Consider the following 9,671-nt stretch of genomic DNA (forward strand, 5'->3'; position numbering starts at 1 on the left):
TCTCTCTCTCTCTCTCTCTCTCTCTCTCTCTCTCTCTCTCCTCACTTTCCTAGCCTTTCAATTTTTTGGCCTGCCTCAGCCTTTCTCTCTGCCTGCCACGGTGCCCCCCTCCCTCTCATGTTATCTCCCCACCCCCCCTCTCATCTCATCCCCCCCCTCTCTCTCTGTCTCTTCGTTCCCGAGTGGCCCAGAAAACATGGTGGTGTGGGAGGGTTTGGACTTGGTGAATTCTGCAGGAGGCAACAAAAAATGTGGACTGAGCTGTCCATACTGTATGCACGGCTCTATTTCTGTGACTGTGTGGAGCCGTGTGCGTGCGTGCGTGCGTGCGTGCATGCATTCGCTCTCTCTCCCTCTCTCTCTCATATCATTAAGCGTTGGTGTGCAAAATATGTTGTTTTGTGTGCTCATGTTTACGTGTTTGTTTTGTGTCTGTGTTTAAGCATGCAGGTTCACCTGTGAATTGCATGCTTAAACACATGCGTGCCTGCATTTGTGTGTGCGTGCGTGCATCTGCACCACATTGAGTGGAGTTGTACGGGGGGGGGGGGAAGAGCTACAGACATCTCCAAAGACTGACACTGAACTGCACAAAGGGCTTATTGTCCACAGCTCCGCCTTTATCTCCTCAACCCTTCGCCTCCATCATTCTTACAGCCGTCTCACTAGCCTCCATACAGGCCTTAACACATGGGGAAAGAGGATTTGGGCCTGGTCCACTCTTACGCTTATAGAGCTCCATTTCTTCCCAGAGGGATAAAGAGCCAAAATGGGTCAACGGGCTATAGGGCTGGGGCTGAGACTGGCTTTCAATTTATCCATTATGGCCGGTGACAGAGTGAGTATCTCTGTCACTAGAAAACACGTTACAGCTTCTGTCGACATTTGGAGCATTCTTCTGCACTGGAAGGCTGTCATGTCCAAGAGCATATTAAAGGCAGTAATCTAAAAATTTAAAATGAACTGCCGCAGTTCTTGTTTACATTGTGGATTAGTTAGGGTGAGAGGATTGTCTGAAATTCAAAAGATTAACTTGGCCGGATCGTTGCTCTAGGGCTAGGCCTTGTGCATATTCTGGCAGCGCAAGAGCCACTGTTCCCAGTTGGGTTTCCAACACACGCAGTAACCAAATATTCCCTTACGGGTCCATTTGGTTACATTTGTAGTACACAGGATTTTACAGTGCACAGTTGAACAGACCTGCAGCTCAGGGTGATGTATTTGCTGATGCCTTAAATGGCACACATGTTGTGATCGAATACATCTGTGGCACATGCTGTTTCCTGTCTGTTTCATCCTGTGCCCCCCCTCCCTCTTCACTGTATCTTCTCTCCTCCCTCGCTATGCTGTCCTGATAAAAGCCAGAATGCATAAATGTATAAAAAGGGGAAGAAAGAGAGAAAAACAGGCTATAGAGGCTACAGTAACAAATGAGGTCTGTCTACATTCCCGGCTGAGAGCTGGTCCTGACATTTCACTGGGTTGGCTTCACTGAGCTGAGAGTTCCTTTTCTGGATGTCATTTTCCACCTGGCTCCTCTCTGATGTACTGTACTATATGAGAACACTTTCTTCTCAACACACTATATTGTGTCGTCCAGATTAATTTCTACAACTGAACAGGGCCATAAATGACTAATGGTATACCTTGCCTGCCAACATATGTGTAGATCATAGATTAGTCAAGCTAACCAGCCGCAGCAGAAATTGGTCTGGTATACTGTTAATTTCCCCATCCAGGAAATAATGTGCGGTATACACCCTAAGTCATATATGTCAAACTCAAGGCCCGGGGGCCAAATCAGGCCCGTGAATGAATTATCTTTGGCCCGCGGGATGATATTTAATTAAGTATTAGAACTGGCCCTCTGGTATATTGCATGGACCACCATGATACTACAAGTCCCTACTAAGTCCCACAATGCACTGCGAGTGCATTGTCACCTATTGAGGGCCTGCAAGTGCAAGCATGCGTCTTCTCTTCACTATTGATCAGCAGTGAAAGTATATCATTTGTGGTCAACTTTCAGCTATACCCCTCTCCCCAAAAATGGCCCGTGTGTTGAAACACAGTCCGGCCCTCGACTTGTACCAATTTCTTTATTTTGGCCCACTGCGTATTTGAGTTTGACATCCCTGCCCTAAGTGGTTAGAAATACACTACATCTTAAAATAAACCGGCTATAGGGGCTGACAAATGAGACACCAGGCTACCAGTTATCCTGCTGCAGCCACAGCTGAAAGCTCAGCCTGACATTTTTATGGGGCTGTCTTCACCGAGCTAATAGCTACTTCTCGAGAGATAATTTCCCACCAAGGTAGTTTCCCTTGGCTTCACACCTCTGTCACAGTGGGGTCGGTTCGAGGGGAGACTCTGAACTCCATTTATTTCTGTAGTCACTCGCAATGCAAATGTGCTTCAAGGAGAACACCATTTGTGACCCCGGTTTTCAGGGAAATGTCATTTCAAATCCCATGAGATTTCAAAAATTGGGTAATTCCTTCATGTAACAGCAGATAGAATATACACTCTGATCGGAACATATGCTGTCTGGCTCCTCTCCTGCTTCCCCAATTACACCTGATGTGTTGGCTGGTGGCATCCTCATAGCCCCTCCCCCCACCACCACCACCGGCGAAAGTGTAGATGAAGATGGATTGTGGCGCATGGTAGCTTTGTCCATTTACATCTAATCTTAGATATGACTGTCACAGTCACTGAACACACACAGGGTGAAAATAAATGGGTTACAAATTATTTCCTATATTTTCTTCAATTATTTTAAAGGTATAGTGATTTCACTTAAATCAAATATCACTTATTTCTTTGTTTTGTTGTGATAATCCTTCCTACTATAGAGTGTGCTCACCATATAAGAGGGAGTTCCTCCCTGTCCCCAGTTAACCCCTGGGGGTCAAAAAACCTTAATTTTCGTTTTTGGCTATGTGGCTCAGCCTTCATCCAATCAGGATAGAGAGGGGCCTTCCGCCAATCATGATCGACCTTGGTGTGTGTGCTGTTGGCCTGTCGCACTGTAGTGCGTGCATGTGCACATCTTGTTACCGGGGCGGACCGGGGGATATTCCAAATCACCCAATTCACTGAATGCTCCTTTAAGTTTAAGGAGAGCAGGCCTCCTGGTCTGCTCTATGTGTGTGAGGGTCTCCTGGTCTGCTCTATGTGTATGCGTACTGCTCTATGTATGCGTACTGCTCTATGTATGCGTACTGCTCTATGTGTGTGCGTACTGCTCTATGTGTGTGCGTACTGCTCTATGTGTGTGCGTACTGCTCTATGTGTGTGCGTACTGCTCTATGTGTGTGCGTACTGCTCTATGTGTATGCGTACTGCTCTATGTATGCGTACTGCTCTATGTGTGTGCATACTGCTCTATGTGTGTGCGTACTGCTCTATGTGTGTGCGTACTGCTCTATGTGTGTGCGTACTGCTCTATGTGTGTGCGTACTGCTCTATGTGTGTGCGTACTGCTCTATGTGTGTGCGTACTGCTCTATGTGTATGCGTACTGCTCTATGTATGCGTACTGCTCTATGTATGCGTACTGCTCTATGTGTGTGCGTACTGCTCTATGTGTGTGCGTACTGCTCTATGTGTGTGCGTACTGCTCTATGTGTGTGCGTACTGCTCTATGTGTGTGCGTACTGCTCTATGTGTATGCGTACTGCTCTATGTATGCGTACTGCTCTATGTGTGTGCATACTGCTCTATGTGTGTGCGTACTGCTCTATGTGTGTGCGTACTGCTCTATGTGTGTGCGTACTGCTCTATGTGTGTGCGTACTGCTCTATGTATGCATACTGCTCTATGTGTGCGTACTGCTCTATGTGTGTGCGTACTGCTCCATGTGTGTGCGTACTGCTCTATGTATGCGTACTGCTCTATGTGTGCATACTGCTCTATGTGTGCGTACTGCTCTATGTGTGTGCATACTGCTCTATGTGTGTGCATACTGCTCCATGTGTGTGCGTACTGCTCTATGTGTGCGTACTGCTCTATGTATGCGTACTGCTCTATGTGTGCGTACTGCTCTATGTGTGCGTACTGCTCTATGTGTGCGTACTGCTCTATGTATGCGTACTGCTCTATGTATGCGTACTGCTCTATGTGTGTGCGTACTGCTCTATGTGTGCGTACTGCTCTATGTGTGTGCGTACTGCTCTATGTGTGTGCGTACTGCTCTATGTGTGCGTACTGCTCTATGTGTGTGCGTACTGCTCTATGTGTGCGTACTGCTCTATGTGTGTGCGTACTGCTCCATGTGTGTGCGTACTGCTCTATGTGTGCGTACTGCTCTATGTATGCGTACTGCTCTATGTGTGCGTACTGCTCTATGTGTGCGTACTGCTCTATGTGTGCGTACTGCTCTATGTGTGCGTACTGCTCTATGTGTGCGTACTGCTCTATGTGTGCGTACTGCTCTATGTGTGCGTACTGCTCTATGTATGCGTACTGCTCTATGTATGCGTACTGCTCTATGTGTGCGTACTGCTCTATGTGTGTGCGTACTGCTCTATGTGTGTGCGTACTGCTCTATGTGTGTGCGTACTGCTCTATGTGTGTGCGTACTGCTCTATGTGTGCGTACTGCTCTATGTGTGCGTACTGCTCTATGTGTGTGCATACTGCTCTATGTGTGTGCGTACTGCTCTATGTGTGTGCGTACTGCTCTATGTGTGTGCATACTTCTCTATGTGTGTGCATACTGCTCTATGTGTGCGTACTGCTCTATGTGTGTGCATACTGCTCTATGTGTGCGTACTGCTCTATGTGTGCGTACTGCTCTATGTGTGTGCGTACTGCTCTATGTGTGTGCGTACTGCTCTATGTGTGCGTACTGCTCTATGTGTGTGCGTACTGCTCTATGTGTGTGCGTACTGATCTATGTGTGTGCGTACTGCTCTATGTGTGCGTACTGCTCTATGTGTGTGCATACTGCTCTATGTGTGTGCATACTGCTCTATGTGTGTGCATACTGCTCTATGTGTGTGCGTACTGCTCTATGTGTGTGCGTACTGCTCTATGTGTGCGTACTGCTCTATGTGTGTGCGTACTGCTCTATGTGTGCGTACTGCTCTATGTGTGTGCATACTGCTCTATGTGTGTGCGTACTGCTCTATGTGTGCATACTGCTCTATGTGTGTGCATACTGCTCTATGTGTGCATACTGCTCTATGTGTGTGCGTACTGCTCTATGTGTGCATACTGCTCTATGTGTGTGCATACTGCTCTATGTGTGTGCGTACTGCTCTATGTGTGTGCGTACTGCTCTATGTGTGTGCATACTGCTCTATGTGTGCATACTGCTCTATGTGTGTGCATACTGCTCTATGTGTGTGCGTACTGCTCTATGTGTGCGTACTGCTCTATGTGTGTGCGTACTGCTCTATGTGTGTGCGTACTGCTCTATGTGTGTGCATACTGCTCTATGTGTGTGCGCACTGCTCTATGTGTGCGTACTGCTCTATGTGTGCGTACTGCTCTATGTGTGCGTACTGCTCTATGTGTGTGCATACTGCTCTATGTGTGCGTACTGCTCTATGTGTGCGTACTGCTCTATGTGTGTGCATACTGCTCTATGTGTGTGCGCACTGCTCTATGTGTGCGCACTGCTCTATGTGTGCGTACTGCTCTATGTGTGCGTACTGCTCTATGTGTGTGCATACTGCTCTATGTGTGCATACTGCTCTATGTGTGCGTACTGCTCTATGTGTGCGTACTGCTCTATGTGTGCGTACTGCTCTATGTGTGCATACTGCTCTATGTGTGCGTACTGCTCTATGTGTGTGCGTACTGCTCTATGTGTGTGCGTACTGCTCTATGTGTGTGCATACTGCTCTATGTGTGTGCATACTGCTCTATGTGTGTGCGTACTGCTCTATGTGTGTGCGTACTGCTCTATGTGTGTGCGTACTGCTCTATGTGTGTGCGTACTGCTCTATGTGTGCATACTGCTCTATGTGTGTGCGTACTGCTCTATGTGTGCATACTGCTCTATGTGTGTGCGTACTGCTCTATGTGTGCGTACTGCTCTATGTGTGCGTACTGCTCTATGTGTGCGTACTGCTCTATGTGTGCGTACTGCTCTATGTGTGCGTACTGCTCTATGTGTGCGTACTGCTCTATGTGTGCGTACTGCTCTATGTATGCGTACTGCTCTATGTATGCGTACTGCTCTATGTGTGCGTACTGCTCTATGTGTGTGCGTACTGCTCTATGTGTGTGCGTACTGCTCTATGTGTGTGCGTACTGCTCTATGTGTGTGCGTACTGCTCTATGTGTGCGTACTGCTCTATGTGTGCGTACTGCTCTATGTGTGCGTACTGCTCTATGTGTGCGTACTGCTCTATGTGTGCGTACTGCTCTATGTGTGCGTACTGCTCTATGTATGCGTACTGCTCTATGTGTGCGTACTGCTCTATGTGTGCGTACTGCTCTATGTGTGTGCGTACTGCTCTATGTGTGTGCGTACTGCTCTATGTGTGTGCGTACTGCTCTATGTGTGTGAGTACTGCTCTATGTGTGCGTACTGCTCTATGTGTGCGTACTGCTCTATGTGTGTGCATACTGCTCTATGTGTGTGCGTACTGCTCTATGTGTGTGCGTACTGCTCTATGTGTGTGCGTACTTCTCTATGTGTGTGCATACTGCTCTATGTGTGCGTACTGCTCTATGTGTGTGCATACTGCTCTATGTGTGCGTACTGCTCTATGTGTGCGTACTGCTCTATGTGTGTGCGTACTGCTCTATGTGTGTGCGTACTGCTCTATGTGTGCGTACTGCTCTATGTGTGTGCGTACTGCTCTATGTGTGTGCGTACTGATCTATGTGTGTGCGTACTGCTCTATGTGTGCGTACTGCTCTATGTGTGTGCATACTGCTCTATGTGTGTGCATACTGCTCTATGTGTGTGCATACTGCTCTATGTGTGTGCGTACTGCTCTATGTGTGTGCGTACTGCTCTATGTGTGCGTACTGCTCTATGTGTGTGCGTACTGCTCTATGTGTGCGTACTGCTCTATGTGTGTGCATACTGCTCTATGTGTGTGCGTACTGCTCTATGTGTGCATACTGCTCTATGTGTGTGCATACTGCTCTATGTGTGCATACTGCTCTATGTGTGTGCGTACTGCTCTATGTGTGCATACTGCTCTATGTGTGTGCATACTGCTCTATGTGTGTGCGTACTGCTCTATGTGTGTGCGTACTGCTCTATGTGTGTGCATACTGCTCTATGTGTGCATACTGCTCTATGTGTGTGCATACTGCTCTATGTGTGTGCGTACTGCTCTATGTGTGCGTACTGCTCTATGTGTGTGCGTACTGCTCTATGTGTGTGCGTACTGCTCTATGTGTGTGCATACTGCTCTATGTGTGTGCGCACTGCTCTATGTGTGCGTACTGCTCTATGTGTGCGTACTGCTCTATGTGTGCGTACTGCTCTATGTGTGTGCATACTGCTCTATGTGTGCGTACTGCTCTATGTGTGCGTACTGCTCTATGTGTGTGCATACTGCTCTATGTGTGTGCGCACTGCTCTATGTGTGCGCACTGCTCTATGTGTGCGTACTGCTCTATGTGTGCGTACTGCTCTATGTGTGTGCATACTGCTCTATGTGTGCATACTGCTCTATGTGTGCGTACTGCTCTATGTGTGCGTACTGCTCTATGTGTGCGTACTGCTCTATGTGTGCATACTGCTCTATGTGTGCGTACTGCTCTATGTGTGTGCGTACTGCTCTATGTGTGTGCGTACTGCTCTATGTGTGTGCATACTGCTCTATGTGTGTGCATACTGCTCTATGTGTGTGCGTACTGCTCTATGTGTGTGCGTACTGCTCTATGTGTGTGCGTACTGCTCTATGTGTGCATACTGCTCTATGTGTGTGCGTACTGCTCTATGTGTGCATACTGCTCTATGTGTGTGCGTACTGCTCTATGTGTGCGTACTGCTCTATGTGTGCGTACTGCTCTATGTGTGCGTACTGCTCTATGTGTGCGTACTGCTCTATGTGTGCGTACTGCTCTATGTGTGCGTACTGCTCTATGTATGCGTACTGCTCTATGTATGCGTACTGCTCTATGTGTGCGTACTGCTCTATGTGTGTGCGTACTGCTCTATGTGTGTGCGTACTGCTCTATGTGTGTGCGTACTGCTCTATGTGTGTGCGTACTGCTCTATGTGTGCGTACTGCTCTATGTGTGCGTACTGCTCTATGTGTGTGCATACTGCTCTATGTGTGTGCGTACTGCTCTATGTGTGTGCGTACTGCTCTATGTGTGTGCGTACTTCTCTATGTGTGTGCATACTGCTCTATGTGTGCGTACTGCTCTATGTGTGTGCATACTGCTCTATGTGTGCGTACTGCTCTATGTGTGCGTACTGCTCTATGTGTGTGCGTACTGCTCTATGTGTGTGCGTACTGCTCTATGTGTGCGTACTGCTCTATGTGTGTGCGTACTGCTCTATGTGTGTGCGTACTGATCTATGTGTGTGCGTACTGCTCTATGTGTGCGTACTGCTCTATGTGTGTGCATACTGCTCTATGTGTGTGCATACTGCTCTATGTGTGTGCATACTGCTCTATGTGTGTGCGTACTGCTCTATGTGTGTGCGTACTGCTCTATGTGTGCGTACTGCTCTATGTGTGTGCGTACTGCTCTATGTGTGCGTACTGCTCTATGTGTGTGCATACTGCTCTATGTGTGTGCGTACCAAGGTTATTATAGTTAACTATAACTAACGAAAAAACGAAAACTAGAATTAAAAAAACATTTTAGTTAACTGAAACTAAACTGAAACTAAAATAAATTAAAAAACGATAACTAAACTAAAACTGTATTGTGTGTTCACAAAACTAACTAAAACGAACTGAAATGATAGACAAAATGGCATTCGTTATCGTTTTTTTAACAATATTTATATGCCTTACGGACATTTAGAATATAAACCTTTTAAATTAATTTGGTACTTTTCCTTATTTCCCGAGCCGTTTTTACGGCACTTTTCAGCACCGTAAGGCAGCAAAAACTAAAACTAAACTAAAACTAAACTAAAACTAAACTAAAACTAAGCATTTTCACAAAATAAAAACTAAACTAAAACTAGCAAACCCGCTCTAAAAACTAACTAAAACTAACTGAATTCGAAAAGAATATGTCAAAACTAACTAAAACTAAACTATAATGAAAAAACCAAAACTATTATAACCTTGGTGCGTACTGCTCTATGTGTGCATACTGCTCTATGTGTGTGCATACTGCTCTATGTGTGCATACTGCTCTATGTGTGTGCGTACTGCTCTATGTGTGCATACTGCTCTATGTGTGTGCATACTGCTCTATGTGTGTGCGTACTGCTCTATGTGTGTGCGTACTGCTCTATGTGTGCATACTGCTCTATGTGTGTGCATACTGCTCTATGTGTGTGCGTACTGCTCTATGTGTGCGTACTGCTCTATGTGTGTGCGTACTGCTCTATGTGTGTGCGTACTGCTCTATGTGTGTGCATACTGCTCTATGTGTGTGCGCACTGCTCTATGTGTGCGTACTGCTCTATGTGTGCGTACTGCTCTATGTGTGCGTACTGCTCTATGTGTGTGCATACTGCTCTATGTGTGCGTACTGCTCTATGTGTGCGTACTGCTCTATGTGT

The sequence above is a fragment of the Protomyctophum parallelum genome (genome assembly GCF_964188405.1).
Source record: "Protomyctophum parallelum genome assembly, chromosome: 20".
Taxonomy (NCBI): domain Eukaryota; kingdom Metazoa; phylum Chordata; class Actinopteri; order Myctophiformes; family Myctophidae; genus Protomyctophum; species Protomyctophum parallelum.